Source organism: Gobius niger (assembly GCF_951799975.1).
Source record: "Gobius niger genome assembly, chromosome: 16".
Taxonomy (NCBI): Eukaryota; Metazoa; Chordata; class Actinopteri; order Gobiiformes; family Gobiidae; genus Gobius; species Gobius niger.
The window spans coordinates 2083635-2099837 of NC_136867.1; positions in this window are offsets into that span (position 1 = coordinate 2083635).

Here is a 16203-nt window from a genome sequence, read left to right on the forward strand (position 1 = left end):
AGATAGTGCTGGATCCTTCTCACTGGTGTGTCAATCACTGTAGGAGATTCATTTAAGCACATTTGTGGCCAGAGTCACCATAAATGTGTTTTGCTTCGGTCCTTATGTTTCCTTTAGGACACTTTTAACAGTCAATCCACAGCCCATTACATCTTTAGCTGTAACACCTTCAGAGCCCAAAACCTCTTCTTTCAAATCCACTTTGGGAAATATTCAACTGCACCAACTGACCAGGCAGACTGCACTGCCTGGTCAAAACAAAAGAAATAAATCAGGATTGTCAAACCTAACCGCCGTGATCCTCTTCTCCTCATTCAGGGCTCCGTAACCACATCAGTTCATGTAGTCACCTGCTCCGGTCCCCAGGGGCCCGCTCTGTTGGCCCCTTCAGCAGAGGGCCTCTTCCATGGTTAATACAAACAGTTACTGACCTCTGCCTGGACGCCCTCTGACCCCCCCCACCTCTCACCGGGCTCCCCGACCCCGGCCTTTCAGTCTTTGTTTCACCATCGTACGAAGCTGAAAACGTCACAAATGTAAAAAAAATAAAAAAATAAAAGCCAAGAGTCTGATTGATCAAAACTCCAGACGTTATTCAGAGTTTATTTCAGGTGTGGAGAACAGGACTCTGACGTCAGTCTGTTTGGAAAGAGGACGGACTTTTGATGAATAACATAAACGTTGGGCATTTTTAGGCATAAAACACCTTATTGTTACATGAAAACCTAAAATGACAGAAAACCTGCAGTGCATTTTCTCCTCGTGTTTGTATCTGTAATCTACAGCAGCACTTTCCAATGGATATCTCTACATTTAAAAGAATTCCCTATTGACTTTGTTTTAGCCAATCACAGCCAAGCCTCACAACCACACACGGCAAACCCATGAGCCATTTGTCAACCTCTTAACCCCCACATGAACCGAGCACATTTTCTCCAGTTTGGCTTTACCCAAATCTAGACGCAAAAACAGGGTCAATACAAGAATCCCAAAGTCAAATTTAATGTAATCTTTTTTAACATTTTTAAAGACCTCCTTTAAAACCTTAAAGAGGGGGTATTCTGCTTTTGTCAGTCCCATAGCACCAGTCTATATCACACTACAATAATGACCAAACCTTCTGTTGGTCTGTAAATGCAGTAAATTAAAATAACTGCCTTGTATAAAATGTCTCTCTCAAAATGGCTGTAGTGAATGTCTTGAAATAGGCCTCTGTCTCTTTAAGAACCTCTGACCCTTTCCGACACGCCCCCTCCACACGCTGTCTGTGGCATCAGTGGGGAGGGGGTTCTGCTGAGGAGCAGTGGTTGGTTACTCGGCTGGTGACGAAAGCTCGGAGGCGTCTCCAGGAGGTGGGGGCGTTCCTAGGAGGACTCAGGCAAACCTATCCCTAAAATGGCCGCCATCAGAGTTTTTACAGATTACTCAAAAACACGTGAATGTGCCAAGGCAACACTTCAGCCATGTTTTTAATGAGGGAATGACATAATAACATGATGGAAAGCTTGAAAAAGTCAATTTTGCATGTGAGAAAAGGGTCATAAATTATTAGAGATTAAAACATAACCATTTTTTTAATCTATTTGTCTAATAAAATAATGTGTCTTTTAAATTTATCTAAATTATGCAAAAGAAATTTACTTTTTTTTTTTAAACAATGTTCCACCCTTTTGCCAATTGTGTCCTTTCAATATTTTTTTTCTTGTTAATCTTTCTTGACAATTGTTTTCTCTGTCTTTTCAAATATGCAGCGTCACTGTTGTCTTGGGAAAGTCTGTCCTCAGCACTGTGTATTTTTAAATATTCTGGATTTAATATGCCTTATTACCAATATGGCCCTAGAGCTTCTTATTAGCCCCAAATAGAATACATTAATGCTGCTGAGGGGCGGGGCATAACTCTTTAGCTTGACCCAGGTAAGAACAAACATGTACAATGGTTTACTCCTCGCAGACATGGAGCGGGAGCGCCTTAAAAAGTGAATATAGCTTGACTATATATACAGTGATAAACTGACAGATGGCGCTGACAGATTAAAAAAAGCAACAAAAAATCAACGAGAAAGAAACAAAAGAGCCACAAAAAAGGTGACAAAATGACGATGAAAGAGAGACCAAAACACGACAAAACTGCTTCAAAAATGAGACCAAAACACGCCGGCATCGCAACATAACAGCCACCGTCAGTTGTGTAGGTCTTAGCTTTCAAATGAACTGTTACTCTGTCGAGAAGCTTGTAGATTTGGGTAAAGCTGAACTGGAGGAAATGTGCTTGGTTCAGGCGGGAGTCTGCATCTGTTGGTGCTCTGTGATTGGTCCAAACCGCTGGTGGCTCAGTTTCAAACAGATGGACGGGAGCAGTGCCAGAATGACTCTGTACATGTGAGTACACAGTCTGTGGATCTGTGCGTCAGATCCTTTATTTACCGTCACATGTTGCTCATTAATAATAACAATAATAATAATCTATTATTAATAACACACAGAGATGGAGAGGGAAATGACCAAAAACACACTCTCTCCAATCCTGTTTGAATGTTCAGGACCGCCGACTCCAGTTCCATTTAGTTGCATACAGTATTTAGGCAAATGATATTTCCACCAATATAGACATGTGGCACAGATTTTTAAACAGGTAATCCTCCCCAAAACATATATTCCGGTCATTGAACACCATCACATAAATCAAAACATTAATTAAAGACATAAAAATAAGAAAAATATGCAAATCGAGCATTAAAATGAAGCATTTCGTATCTATATTACATTATTTGTGGTCCAATCATAGGCTGACTGTTTTTTTTGGTCAAAAATAATCAAGTAAAATATAATTCAACAAAAATTTCAACAAAATACTCTTTTGGGAAAATTTGGCTCATTATTATCAATTTTCACGATCAGAAATTACCTAAAAATACTCCACAAATGAGAAAATCTTCTTGTGAACAAACTTTTAGGCAATTCCAGTTCTTTTTCTCTTAATCCTAATGACTATTCTCTGCCAAATGAGCCATTTCCCAAAGAAATCCATTGACATTTGAGCTGGCAGTGCTCAGAGCAGGCCAGAAGCACATGTTAGCCACATGTTAGCCACATGTTAGCCACATGTTAGCCACATTAGCATTTAGGCACAAACTTGTATAAAATGTCCACAGGGCCATTGATTTCACAGGTGACAGTGGTACATCTGTGTAGAGGTCCATTGTCTCTGTCCAACAATCTGCCATAGTTCATATCAACAGTGAATGAAGACGTGTAAAAGGCTCTTTTCTGAGTAAACAAGGCGGCCATTTTGTTTTGGGGGAAGGTGTGACTGACGCACCTTTGTGCACTGAGATAAATATGGAAAAGAAACTACCCACTTCATTTTGCTTTGATTTAGTCCATTTTTGGGAGGTTTGTTGTTGCTGCTGCACTTTGTTTGACACATATGTGAAAATATTTCTTCTTTTATAACATTTGGCACTTTGGAGAGGTTTGTGCACAATGCTAATAAAATATAGCACCAAAACACTGAAAAGTTTACAAATCCAACATACTTGGACCTAGACTTCAGATATTTTGCACACATTCTGAGTCACAGTAAGGTCACAACTGTACTCAGTTTGGAGTGTGTGCTATGAAGTATATTTTCAGGAAAGACACTTCAGTTTATGTGTAATTTTTGATATGTCTTCATTAATTTTAGACCTTTTTACATGTTTTTTTTGTCACAATGTCCTTCTAAATTTACATAGAAGCTACTTTCTGTAGTATGTTGTTTTAATAGTAATTTTAATATGGAGAGGTGACTGTTTAATTTAGCCAGGCGAGAGTACATCAAAATAGGTGGTCCTTAACAGGTTCACCTCTGAGCACATTTTTACCCAGATCTAAAAGCTTCTTGTAAAGAAGGGTCAAAAAAAGCAACAGCACTCTTGAAAAAGAGATTTTAAATCTCAACGAGTATAAACGAGGATAAATAAAGGACAAATTATTGAAAAAAACAGAAAAAAAAAGGCAAAAAAAAAGTGACAAAAACACAACAAATAAAGTGACAATGAGGCAATAAAAGTTTAAAAACGCTGCACAGCAACACCCCTGCCCCGGGCCATGGCTGACAGGCGAGAAGGATCCCTCACAGATACTGTACACACGGCACAATTCAGCTCGCAGGCCAAAGTTATGTCGACGATGAGGAAACAAAACCAGGCTTGGGATCTATTTTTTCTCGCATACTTTTTGATCGTCCACCAAAACACTGCAGATCGACTCGTGCAAGGACTGTTTCCCCAGGTTCACATCTGAGGAGGGAAACAAACCTGTCCACGAGGGGAAACCGTGGCCATTTTTCAGAGAATATGAATGATTACACAAAAAGTTATTTCTCACTGACAGCTTGTGATTGTGTGAAGACATTTATGGTCAAATAAGTTTTTTTTTTTTTTTATCATAATAAAAAAAGAAAGTACCAGAATGACCCTGATCAAAAGTTGACATGGTGATCTTGGCCTGATACACACCAGTGAACAGGGAACTGTGACCTGTGCTTGTAATGACTGTGTGTGTATAAAAGGTCAGTGAGTTTTGGGATCCTGACAGACCCTAACATCTTTCATCCAGAGCTGCACTGACGTGTCCCTGAGTCATGAGGAAAGCAAGAGAATTGTCAGAGGATCTGCAAGAAAAGGTAGTTGAACTGTGTAAAATGGGAAAGGAATATAAAAAAGATATCCGAGGTACTGAGAGTACCAATCAGCAGTGTTCAAACTCTAAGTTGAAACCAAACCACGTTCAGGTCGAACGACAGGATATGCCAAACAGCACAGAGACAAGCCTCAACATTTCTGAAACAATGTCATTTAGAAAGATGAAGCCAAAATGGAACTTAATGTAACTTAATGTTACATTTAGAGGATCAACAAGGCCTGTGATGAACGGTGACCATTCCTCCAGTGAAACACGGAGGTGGATCACTCATGTTGTGGATGTGTGAGCTTCAGGGACATGTTATTAAAGAATACTGGAGGAAAAGTGTCTCATCAGACTGGAAGCTGCACATGGACGTTCCAACATGACAACGATCCAAAGCACAAGGCCATGTCCACCTCTCATTGGCTACAGCAGAATAAAGTGAAGAATGGTCAGTTTTTCCATCAGGAAATAAAGAGGCCCATCCACAACTACCACAAAAGAATCCAAGCTGTCATTGATGTTAAAAGAGCAATACACAGTGTTAAGAACTGGGGTGTGTCAACTTTTGATCAGGGTCATTTAGGAGTTTCCTTTTTTCAATATGCTTAAAAAAGAGCAAACTCAGTTGTTTGATCATAAATGGCTTTCACACAAACCAATAACTTCTCTGAAAAATGGCCCGCCAAAAACATCTAACATTGTGCCATGGTATACACTTTTGAGCACATCTCAGAGGTAAACTCCAGCCCAGATGAACACAAAGGCTCCCTGACATTTTTATATTCTCAGAAACGGCCGCGGAATGAGTGACATAAGGCGCGCTAAAGTTTGAAAACAGAAGACACCCCAATTAAATATGCACGTGTGATACACAAACCTGAACCTGGACTAAACCTACTTTAACAGGACTAAAACCTGGACTAAACCAGGACTAAGCAGGGCTCAGAGTGTTGAACTGCATTGGCACATTGGCACATATTATAGACTGTGCGTTCTGCTGTTTAGGAGCCAAAATGTATTTTAGAGTAAAAACAAACATTATTTCCAAAGCACAGTCATTCTTATTAAAAATCCACAATATAGCTGAATTAACCCTGCATGTTCTGGACTTTTGCTAGTGAAATCTAGTCCCCTGGTGTATTCTGATCTGGGTATTGTTATTTCAATTTGGATCAATTTGGTTTTTGATGGGTTCCGAAAGCTACAGCGCCCCTTCCCCCCACTGTGTATTTGAATGCACCTTCAATGGTTTTATTGTGACTTTTTACATCTGCCCAGGGACTACGGAGGGCTAATCCCCGTGCATTTACAGAAATGTTCATTCATGTACAGTGTCCCTGGCAAATAAATAAATAACTAAATCCAGCACCGAGGCTTTCCTGCTCGCCGATCCTTTCTTTCGTCGATTTATCTCCTACGGCCCTCGGAGCTTATCGCGGCGTTGGCCTAAACCTCTACAACGTGAGCGCAGACACTCACTGCGAACGCTCTAGTCAGTGAATGCATCTCCTGTATGTGGACCTCCAGATGCTTTCAGACGCAGATACAATCTTTTATGTCTTTTCATTGTCATTTAGTCGACCAAAGCAACCCGCTCATTTTAGCCTCATAAACAACTGTTCTTTAAAAATGACTTTTAGTCACATTTTAGTCAGTGTCAAATGCGGCTTAGACCAAAATGATGACGAAGTATTTTTACTAGAACACTGGAGCTCAATCCGAATAAAACATGTCAGTTCCTCGAACACACTCAGGAGATCGGCGGTCTCTAAAACGTCCCCTGTAGTGCAGGTAAAGGCGCCTCCGAGGAATATTTCAGTCTGATAAATAATATAATGCAGTCATGAGTGTGACACACCGAGCTTTTAAAGCCGTTCAGTGAATTGTGCCAAAATCAGGCCTTAAACAATATATTAGATTCAAACTGGCATTAAATCGAAATTTATTGGAAAATTATAAGATGGCTCAACAATGTTTATAAGTTCATCCAAATAATCAGAATGATGCCTTTTCGGCTGAAATTGAGGTTTTGTATTTCCTCTGAGGATTTTTTGTCTGTTGGTCTAACAGCTACAAAGTATTTTTGCTCTTTTGCCGCCTCCTTATGATGATGTGCTGACCAAGAGTTCACACCACCTCTTCTGTTCATTTTCATACACTAAGAATTGGTTTGAGAGATAAAATAAATGATTAGTTACTAGACACGCCTGATTTAAGAATATCACGTCATTATACATCGCTAAATAAACCGAACCCTAACCCTAACCTTCATTGTTTTCCTGTTTCTAAACTTCAGCGTTTTCCAACTCCCGGCCAAAACCTTAACCAGTTAGATTTTGTCCAGATCAAACATATCGTAGACACTAAAGTCTAGTGTTTGTGGCATTAAAATGCGTGAAAGTGGAGCTGCTCCTGCCCGTTATAAACCCTGCTGTAAAGAGTGGACGACCTTTAAGACCGTGTCAGGGATGGTCCACAAAGATAACATCGTGCTAGCTTCTCTTTCATTTTTATTTCCCCCTAAATATGATGTGCACGCCGCGGTTCACCTCCCCGCTCCCCCCTTTGACTCTAAAGCGTGCCGACGCGGCGCTCGGCCCGGGCGCTCTGTTGTCCCGCGCATGTAGGTCACTCCTCCGGCGCCTGCAGCCTTTTCCAGCTCTGTGATTATCGCCCGAGAAGTCAAGCTCATTATTTAAATGACTTGATGTGCTTTGCCCCCCCCTTCCCCCCCTCCAAAGCCCCAGCAGCAGCAGCAGCAGCAGCAGCAGGCGGAAGATAGTGGGCCACAAATAGAACTCGGCTTCATCACTTCTTTATTGAGAGATTGCGTAACAAGCAGGAGAGGGAGGAAAAAAAAGCAACATTTACAAGAGAAAGAAGAACACAAACAGAACACACAGTTGTAAGTGCGAGTTACAGCGGCACATGCAGAAGACAGGAGCAGCCCCCCCCCCCCCCCCACCCCCGAGCTAGCGGCGTTAATGCCATGCAGAACGAGAGCTTTGAAGTGGCCCTAATCCCCCCCTCGGAGTGGTCCCTCTGTCCACTCGGATACAGCAGGCTCTTCAGGGGCTCCTACACTGCCGCACACTACACCATCGCTTCCCCCCCCCCCGGACGCCTCTGCAGATTCTCGGCTCCTCTCTTGGCATTCACCGCGTGCCTTAATTGTATTGAAATTAAATCAAGGTCCACTGTGAACACAAAGAGCGCAAACCCCCAAACCAACTTCCACACGGGTGCCTCTCCTGACTGACCGGTTCTGGCTTCTTCTTCTTCTTCTTCTTCTTCTTCTTCTTCTTCTTCATCTGCTTCCCCCCCCTCATCCTCGCCGCACCTGAGCCCCCCCTCCCCTTCTTTCCTTCCTTCCCCGTCCTTCCCTCCGGGCCGTATGCAGCCTCCCGCCTCGTACGCTCCTCACATTCGAGGTGCACGGAACGCTTCAACCCTACGGCCAAACGCACGGCAGCGATGGGGGAGAGCGCGGTGCGGAAGCATGCAGAGGACGTACAGTGCAAGGCGAGGGGGGGGGGGGCGGTTTAGAGATTAGCAAAAGCAGGTACGTAGCAGCAGGACAGAGAGAGGCAGCGAGAGGAAAGGCAAGGCTGTTAGCTTTTGTCGCACCTCGGAAACGAAAGGAAAAGAAAAAAAAAAAAAAGAACACACACAACAAACGGAGAAGCGATCGCGGCTGTACCTGATTCCTACCACTCCCGCAGAGAGCGTCCGCCGCCTTCCTCTCGGAGCAAAACAAAGGACGGAGGGAGGATATTTTCGAGCACATACGCGCGCACAAGCACGGGCGCGTACACACACACACACACACACGAGCTCCACGCACGCCGCCACTGTCGCTATGCCGTCCCGACAACAGATTACAGGAGATGACTTTACCCGCTAAACCATTATCGCCTGGTTAATCTGCCTCCTCCTCCTCCTCCTCCGCCGCGCCGGCCGCACATTTCTACACACACACACAAAACAAAATTCAGCGTTCACATTTCGCGCCGTCGACTCCCCGCGTTTCGTCTTTTTTTTTTTTTTTTTTGCGTTCTGCTTTTCGGTGGGTTTTCGTGGAGATAGTCCCGGTGCATAGTTCCGTCTTCTTCTCCGAGTTGGCTCGCCGGGTCGGTCGAGACGGAGCTCCCGCTTCTTCTGCGAGGGATCGTCCTCGTCGGGGTTCTTTTTTTTTTTGGACGAGGAGGAGGAGGAGGAGGAGAAGATGGGAGGTGTTTTTTTGGTGGTGGGGATGAGGGAAAGGCAGGCAGGCAGGTGTCATGCAGAAAATGTCAAAGGGTGAAGAACAAAAACCACAAAAAAAAACAAAAAAAAAACTACATTCTAGCCCAAGGGGGGAAAAAAGGAGTGGGGGGAAGAAAATCCAAGGAGGAGACAAAAAAAAAAATTAGCCCAGAGATGACATATATACGCCGGAGCGCTGTATATATGTAGGAGGAATCCGAGGAGGAGAGGAAAAGGAAGGAGAGGAAGGAAGGAGAGGATGGAGAGGAGACGAGCCGCTGCAGAAGGCGACGCCAGGAGAACTGCGCTGAAGCGACGCAACGCCTCCCATATATGCACTCTGTCCCCCCTCCCTTCCCCATCCCGGAGAGGAGGGGAGGGATGGACCGAGGCGAAGGGGGGGGGGGGGGTAGGACAGGCGACTGACTAACTAACTAACCCCCCCCCACACACACACACACACACACACACACACACACACACTGCATGTCGCGAATGGAGGGGTGGACCGACCGAGGGAGGACAGGAGAGCCCCCCCCCCCCATCCCATACATACACACTGATGAAGAAGAGGAAGGGATGGGGGGGGGGGGGGGGTATGCCAGCTGATCAGTGCGCTGGGATTAGCCAACGGGGCCAGCTGGCAGGGATTACACGGGCCAGTTCAGCGGGGGGGGAGGTGTGTGTGTGTGTGCGTGTGCGGAGTGTACGGCGGTAAAGGCTACGGGGCGGCGTGGGGGGAGGGTGAGCGGAACCTCCGGCGCGTCCCGCTCGGGCCAAACGCACCTCCACTCAACCACTTTTTTTGGGGGGGGGGGCCAATTTGGGCGATAATGTGAAATGTAGGTTTTCGTCCATTTTCGGGCCCAAACACGGTCACGTCTGACGCCCACGTGCACAAACACATTTTATCTCTCCAAATTTGGCTAAAAAAGAAGTGTGCTTTCAGGACGTATTCTGGAGGAACTTATGTGGTAGAAACAGTCCGAACATTTGATTTAATCCCACGTAAGGCCGGGACTGGGCTCAGTTCGTTGAATGACTTCAGATATATAGTGTGTATTCGTACTTATACGTCTACGTTAGGAGGACGCTCGTTGCCTTGGGCGTCACATGAACTGGCAGAAGTGTGTGGCTTCAATTGTGGAAAAAAAAAAAAAAAAAAGCTATCGATGAAAACAATAGGAACAAAATCATGCTAGAAAGTGCAAAAGAGCAATAGAAGAATGATGATCGCTCAGTTTGTATTTCGGGACACTTCGCTCTCCAACACGCCGACGTCGACGCTGATCTTCACTCGCGTTAATTTATTTATTTATTTGTGCTACTTCGACGTTCCTCCGTAGATTTACAGCAAAAAGGAACATTTTCTCCAAAAGGGTTTTTCCCTCACGCGCACACACACACACGCACACACACACACACACACACACACACACACACACACACACACACACACACACACACACACACACACACACATACACACACACACACACACACACACACACACACACACAGTAACTTCAGCTTATGAAGGATTTTATACTTATACTTTATACTAGACTCCTGATGTTACTGACCTCTGCACGTCACAAAAAACAGACAAAATGTCAGTGTTTAACGGTGTTCGGTGTGTTTTTTTTTTGGGGGGGGGTTGGCAGTGACGCGGCAGTCGTTTGATTGATGGATGTAAATGTGGTCGGGCGCGTGGCGGGGCGAGGAGGAGGAGGAGGAGGAGGGGGGGAGCCCCAGGAGACACACACACAGAGGCCCGCGCTGACAATGCAGCGCTGTGACCTCTGACCCCGCTCCGCTCCATCATCCCGGGCCATCAGCTGATCAGACAAACCCCCCCCCCCCCACCCAAGCTCGTAGAATAACCAAACGGGGTCTCCGAAACGCTGCGTAATCAAAGTGGGGAATGCCTTTAACCAAGTCTGTTTTCTCCAGTGCAGCTTTACCCTAATCTAAAAGGCTACAGCCAGTGTCACGCCTCATTTGAAAGCTAAGACCTACAAAAATCACCAGAAGGGTTCTTTTTCGTTGCTTTTGTTTGCGTTTTTTGTCACATTTCCCCCACACACATTTTCATCGCCTTGTGTGTTTTTTCCGTTGCTGTTTTGTGTCTTCTTCGTCCTTGTTTTTTGCTTCTATTTTGACACTGAAACTTTTACGTTTAGGTAAAGCCAAACTGGAGAAAATGTGCTGTGTTCAAGTGGGGGGGGTCAGAGGTTTAGGCCAGACCAATAGGGGGCGAGGGGACCCACTTCAATGTAGAGATTCTTCTGCTGAACATCACGGAGAGAAGACCAGGTCGCTCACAGCCTTTCCTGCTACACGTGGATACCAAACTGGTCAGTATTTGTGAATGAATAAACGTGGGAAAGACCAGGGAGCCACACAGACGTGCTGGAGTCACTTCCTGGATAAATCTCCGGCTCAAAGCCACAAAACGTCAGAGAATAAACATCGTACAGAGTTGGTCACATAAAACATTGACCTCTGTGAAAAATCACCTGCAGCGTCTCGTCGTAAAGGCTTTGGTTCCGGCACCTGATTGTTTCTTTGTAAAAGTGGACCAATCAGATACACGGCCTTTCCTCGGCAGATTGTTGTGGTTAAATACAAGACAACGTGGTTAAAGGGATATATCAGGATTATTGACATAAAGCCTCATTTCCTAGTTATCCAGAGTGTTGCTGATTTCTGGAGATATTTTCTTTTGTAATGCATGCAGTTCATATATATGAAGAGTTTCGTGGCGCTAGGCTTGTGCTAGGCTAGCGCATTTCTATGGTATCAGCTAGCCTGCATTAAAAACAGTGTGACCCGCTCCACAGAGCACCTAAATCACATAACACCAGACTAACCATAGAAATGTCTGTGTCCATATAATAATGTTTGGAATATAACTGACCTGCATCACATGAATGATTGCAGTTTGAGGGACTATTTTCTAGCAGATCACTCCGCTGCTCCGTAGCTTATACAACCACGAAGCTGCTCAAATATAAGGTGGTTTAAATGCAAAATGGTTAAAATGACTCTATGGACACAGACATTTAAATGGTTAGTCTGGTGTTATCAGTGATTTGCCTCAGGTGCTCTGTGGAGCAGGTCAGACTGTTTTTAATGCAGGCTAGCTGATATCGTAGAAATGCGCTAGCCTTGCATTAGCCTAGCGCCACGAAGCTCTTCAAATATAAGAACTGCATGAATTACAAAAAAAAAAATCTCCAGAAATCAGCAACACTCTGGATAACTAGGAAATGAGGCCCTATGTCAGAAATCCTGAAATATCCCTTTAATGCTGCCTCCACGCGCAGCACTCCACGCTGAAGGCACTTGTGACGACTAACGCGGTAAAAAAAATCATTATCTTGATATAATTCTTGCTTTTAACTTGACATCCAAAAGCATTTCTGTAGAAAATCTGATTCAGGATTTGCCAGTTGTTTTTCAGACTCTGGGTGGGATTAAAGACAGGACTGCTGTCGGAATGACGGTAAACTACGAGTCCGTGTTCAGCTCAAAGCTAAACCAAACTCTAGGAACCTCCCAAACCGAACCCAAACTGCTCGTGTGTGTGTGTGTGTGTGTGTGTGTGTGTGTGTGTGTGTGTGTGTGTGTGTGTGTGTGTGTGTGTGTGTGTGTGTGTGTGTGTGTGTGTGTGTGTGTGTGTGTGTGTGTGTGACCTCACTTTTCGGTGATATTTTACCTCTTTTCCTCGGTGTGCGGTCAAGTGTATGTTTCTTCCTGGTGAGGAGCTCAGCCTCAGCCTCCCCCCTCGCCCCCTCGCCCCCTCGCCCCCTCGCAGACTGTCAGCGGCGTGGGACGGCCTTTGGAGAAGATAATCACACCGACGAAGGGTTGGAATCAAAGAGAGGCTTGAGTGGAGCAGCGTAGAGACCTCCACACACTGTAATGTGTGTGTCGGGGCGAGGCCATATTGACTAAGGAGAAAATCTCAATATTTGGGGGGATTTACTCGATAACGGCGATGAAGTGATATTTTTCCTAACCATCAAAAACATGCAGAAATGTGCTGGCAGGCATCTCCCTTTACATCGCTTTGACGCTCAAAAAGATCACTGTCCTGAACAGACTTCAAACGCGAAGAGAAAGACATTTTCCCCCGATGTTTTCCCTTGTTTTCTCAATTTCTTCCCCATTTCCCCCCATTTTTAGAAAATTCCCACACCCCATTTTTGTCACAAATTTTCCCCATTATTTCCCAATTTTTCAGCTTGAGATTTTTTCAGTTGAGTTTGGGATTATTTAATTTTGTTGAATGTTTTAGGAGAAACAACAGCTCAATGTCCAATGCTAACTGATTCATGTAAACCAATGGACGCCGCTAGGCTAGGCTAACCCATAGGTACTCGTAGGTTTCTATAAAAACGCTGCTCCTTTCAGCCTGGTAGAGCACCAGTGATCAGATCCCACACTCCCACAGTGGATGCATTTAGTGTTACAATTTTATTCTGGGTTTAAGTGAGTACTTTTAACTCTAGTTTGACGTTTGGATGCAGCCAGTTTCCTCCTTGGCTGCGCTCTGGGAGCTCCCGATCTGATTTTTCACAGCTTTTTTTCAGCAGTGAAAAAAAATACACCGATTTTTTTCCCCCCACAGAAATTGTTTTTTTCAGCAGCGGAAAAAAATACACTGACATTTTTTTCAATATGGTGGTGAAATACAGATGCAAAAAAAATCAGTTACATAAATTCAGTGTATAAAAAAAACACAAATTAACATTCATATTATTTTTTCTCTACTCAAAATTTAAAAATCCAGATTCCCCCCTCTCCTATTTTCCCTCATTTTTAAAATTCATTTACCTCCATGTTTTCCACCGTTTTCCCCCTAATCCCCTCCTCCATTTTCTTTTCACTTTTACCCCCACATTTCTTCCCATTGGAGATTAACTTGCATTTGTTCCAAACGTGGATATTGTGTTGTAGACGGAACATCGGCCGCCTCGTTGTGATCATGTGCAGGTTTACAGATGTAGAAGCATGTGTGTGTTTACCGTGGTGCAGAGGAGGAGGAAGTGACCAGGACGTGACAAATGTTCACACACCTCACTTGCCTTGGAAAGTGCACACATTTGTTCATCCACTGAATTAGCTTTGACTTTAAATAGATGTGATGGGATTAGTTACAGAATGATGTGCTCCAGCTATACGAAAATGAAAATGAACCCCCGTGATTGTGCTGTTTATATATGTGGCTGTAGAAGAACACACACCACACATGAACGCCCGGACGTGGCCCGAGCGTCTCGCTGTGACACACTTTCATCCCATCGCACGAGCAAAGATCGACTCCAGGCTTTAGCTGAGACTCACACGATCACAAATGTCCTCGCTTTGATTCTGTTTCAAATGTCATGTTAAAATGTCTCTATTTTTAGAGATAGATGGATAGAGAGAGAGAGAGAGAGAGAGAGAGAGAGAGAGAGAGAGAGAGAGAGAGAGAGAGAGAGATAGATAGATAGATAGATAGATAGATAGATAGATAGATAGATAGATAGATAGATAGATAGATAGATAGATAGACTTAAATGTCTTTTTGAAATGTCATTGCCATATATTTGAAGAGTTCAGATAAGAGCCATTGGCCTCTTTACATACGTGTTCTTCATTAAGATAAGATAAGATGATACTTTATTGATCTCACAGATGGAGAAATTGCATTCGATGAGAGAGCATCCGGCAGCAGCAACATTCAGTGCGCACCACTCTTTTTCCACTCTTTTTTTTTTTCTTTGGTGAAAGATGGTTGTGTCGCGGCCGCCATCTTCACTGTTTTGGTCACAGGAGGAGCACTGGTTGATGGGAAATCCGTAGACGATGACCACGGCGGTGGAGCTCTTGCGCTTGGCCACGATGTTCTTGGCCACACAGGTGTAGTTGGCCGTGTGGGACAGACGCGCCTGCTTTATGATCAGGTTGTGTCCACGGTGATGTAGAAGTTCCTGTCCTCGGCCGGGTCCATGATCTCGTTGTCCTTCAGCCACTCCACCCGCATGACCTTGGAGGCATGTTTCAGTGCCATGAAAATATAAAGTCATTAATTTTTAATCAAATGTACACATTAGTTTCACAAGAGTCTGTAAAGTACAGCAACAAATATCCAAAAAGATTCTGGAAACAATAAAAAATGGAGAGACAGTGCCTCTCGAAAGTATTCATACACCTTGAACTTTTGCACATTTTGTCATGTTTACCACCCTAAACATAAAGTTTTTATTTTGATTTTTTTACTGAAAGTTCACACACAAGTGACTGGCAACTGTGAAGTGAAAGCAAAATGATACATGATTCTGTTATTTTTCAAAAAATAGAAAAGTGAAAAGTGGGGCGTGCATAAGTATTCATACAGCATGCATGAATACTTTGTGGAACCCCTTTTACTGCAATAACAGCAGCAAGTCTTTTGGGCTATGACTCTACAAGGTTTGCACATGTAGAGAGTGACATTTTAGCCCATTCCTCTTTACAAAACAACTCAAGCTCTGTCACATTAGAAGGAGAACGTTTGTGAACAGCAGCTTTCAGATTATTCCACAGATTTAAACATATATAACAACAACATCAGTTTGTTTGTTTGCGGCTCTTTGAGACTTTTGTTTGGGCTGAAATGGTCCGAAATGTTACTCTGGGTTGGTCTGATGGTTCTGTTGAGTCTAATGGTTCCCCTGGGTCTTGTGGTTCCTCTGGGTCGGTCTAATGGACTCTCTGGGTCTAATGGTTCCTCTGGTTCTTCTGGGTCTAGTGGTTCCTCTGGATCTTGTGGTTTCTCTGGGTCTAATGATTCCTGCGGGTTTAATGGTTCCTCTGGGTCTAATGGTTCCTCTGGGTCTAATGGTTCCTCTGGGTCTAATGGTTCCTCTGGGTCTAATAGTTCCTCTGGGTACAATGGTTCCTCTGGGTCTAATAGTTCCTCTGGGTACAATGGTTCTGCTGGTTCCTCTGGGTCTAATGGTTCCTCTGGGTCTAATGGTTCCTCTGGGTCTAATGGTTCCTCTGGGTCTAATGGTCCCTCTGCGTCTAATGGTTCCTCTGGTTCTTCTGGGTCCAATGGTTCCTCCCGGTCCAATGGTCCCTCTGCGTCTAATGGTTCCTCTGGTTCTTCTGGGTCCAATGGTTCCTCCCGGTCTGCTGGTCTGTAGTGGAGCAGAGATGGTGAACAGACGGTTGGAGCAGGTTAAGTCCGGCCGCTCCTTTCCTCTAATCCGCTGTGGAGATTATGGCCCAGCATTTGGGTGGGATTAGGAAG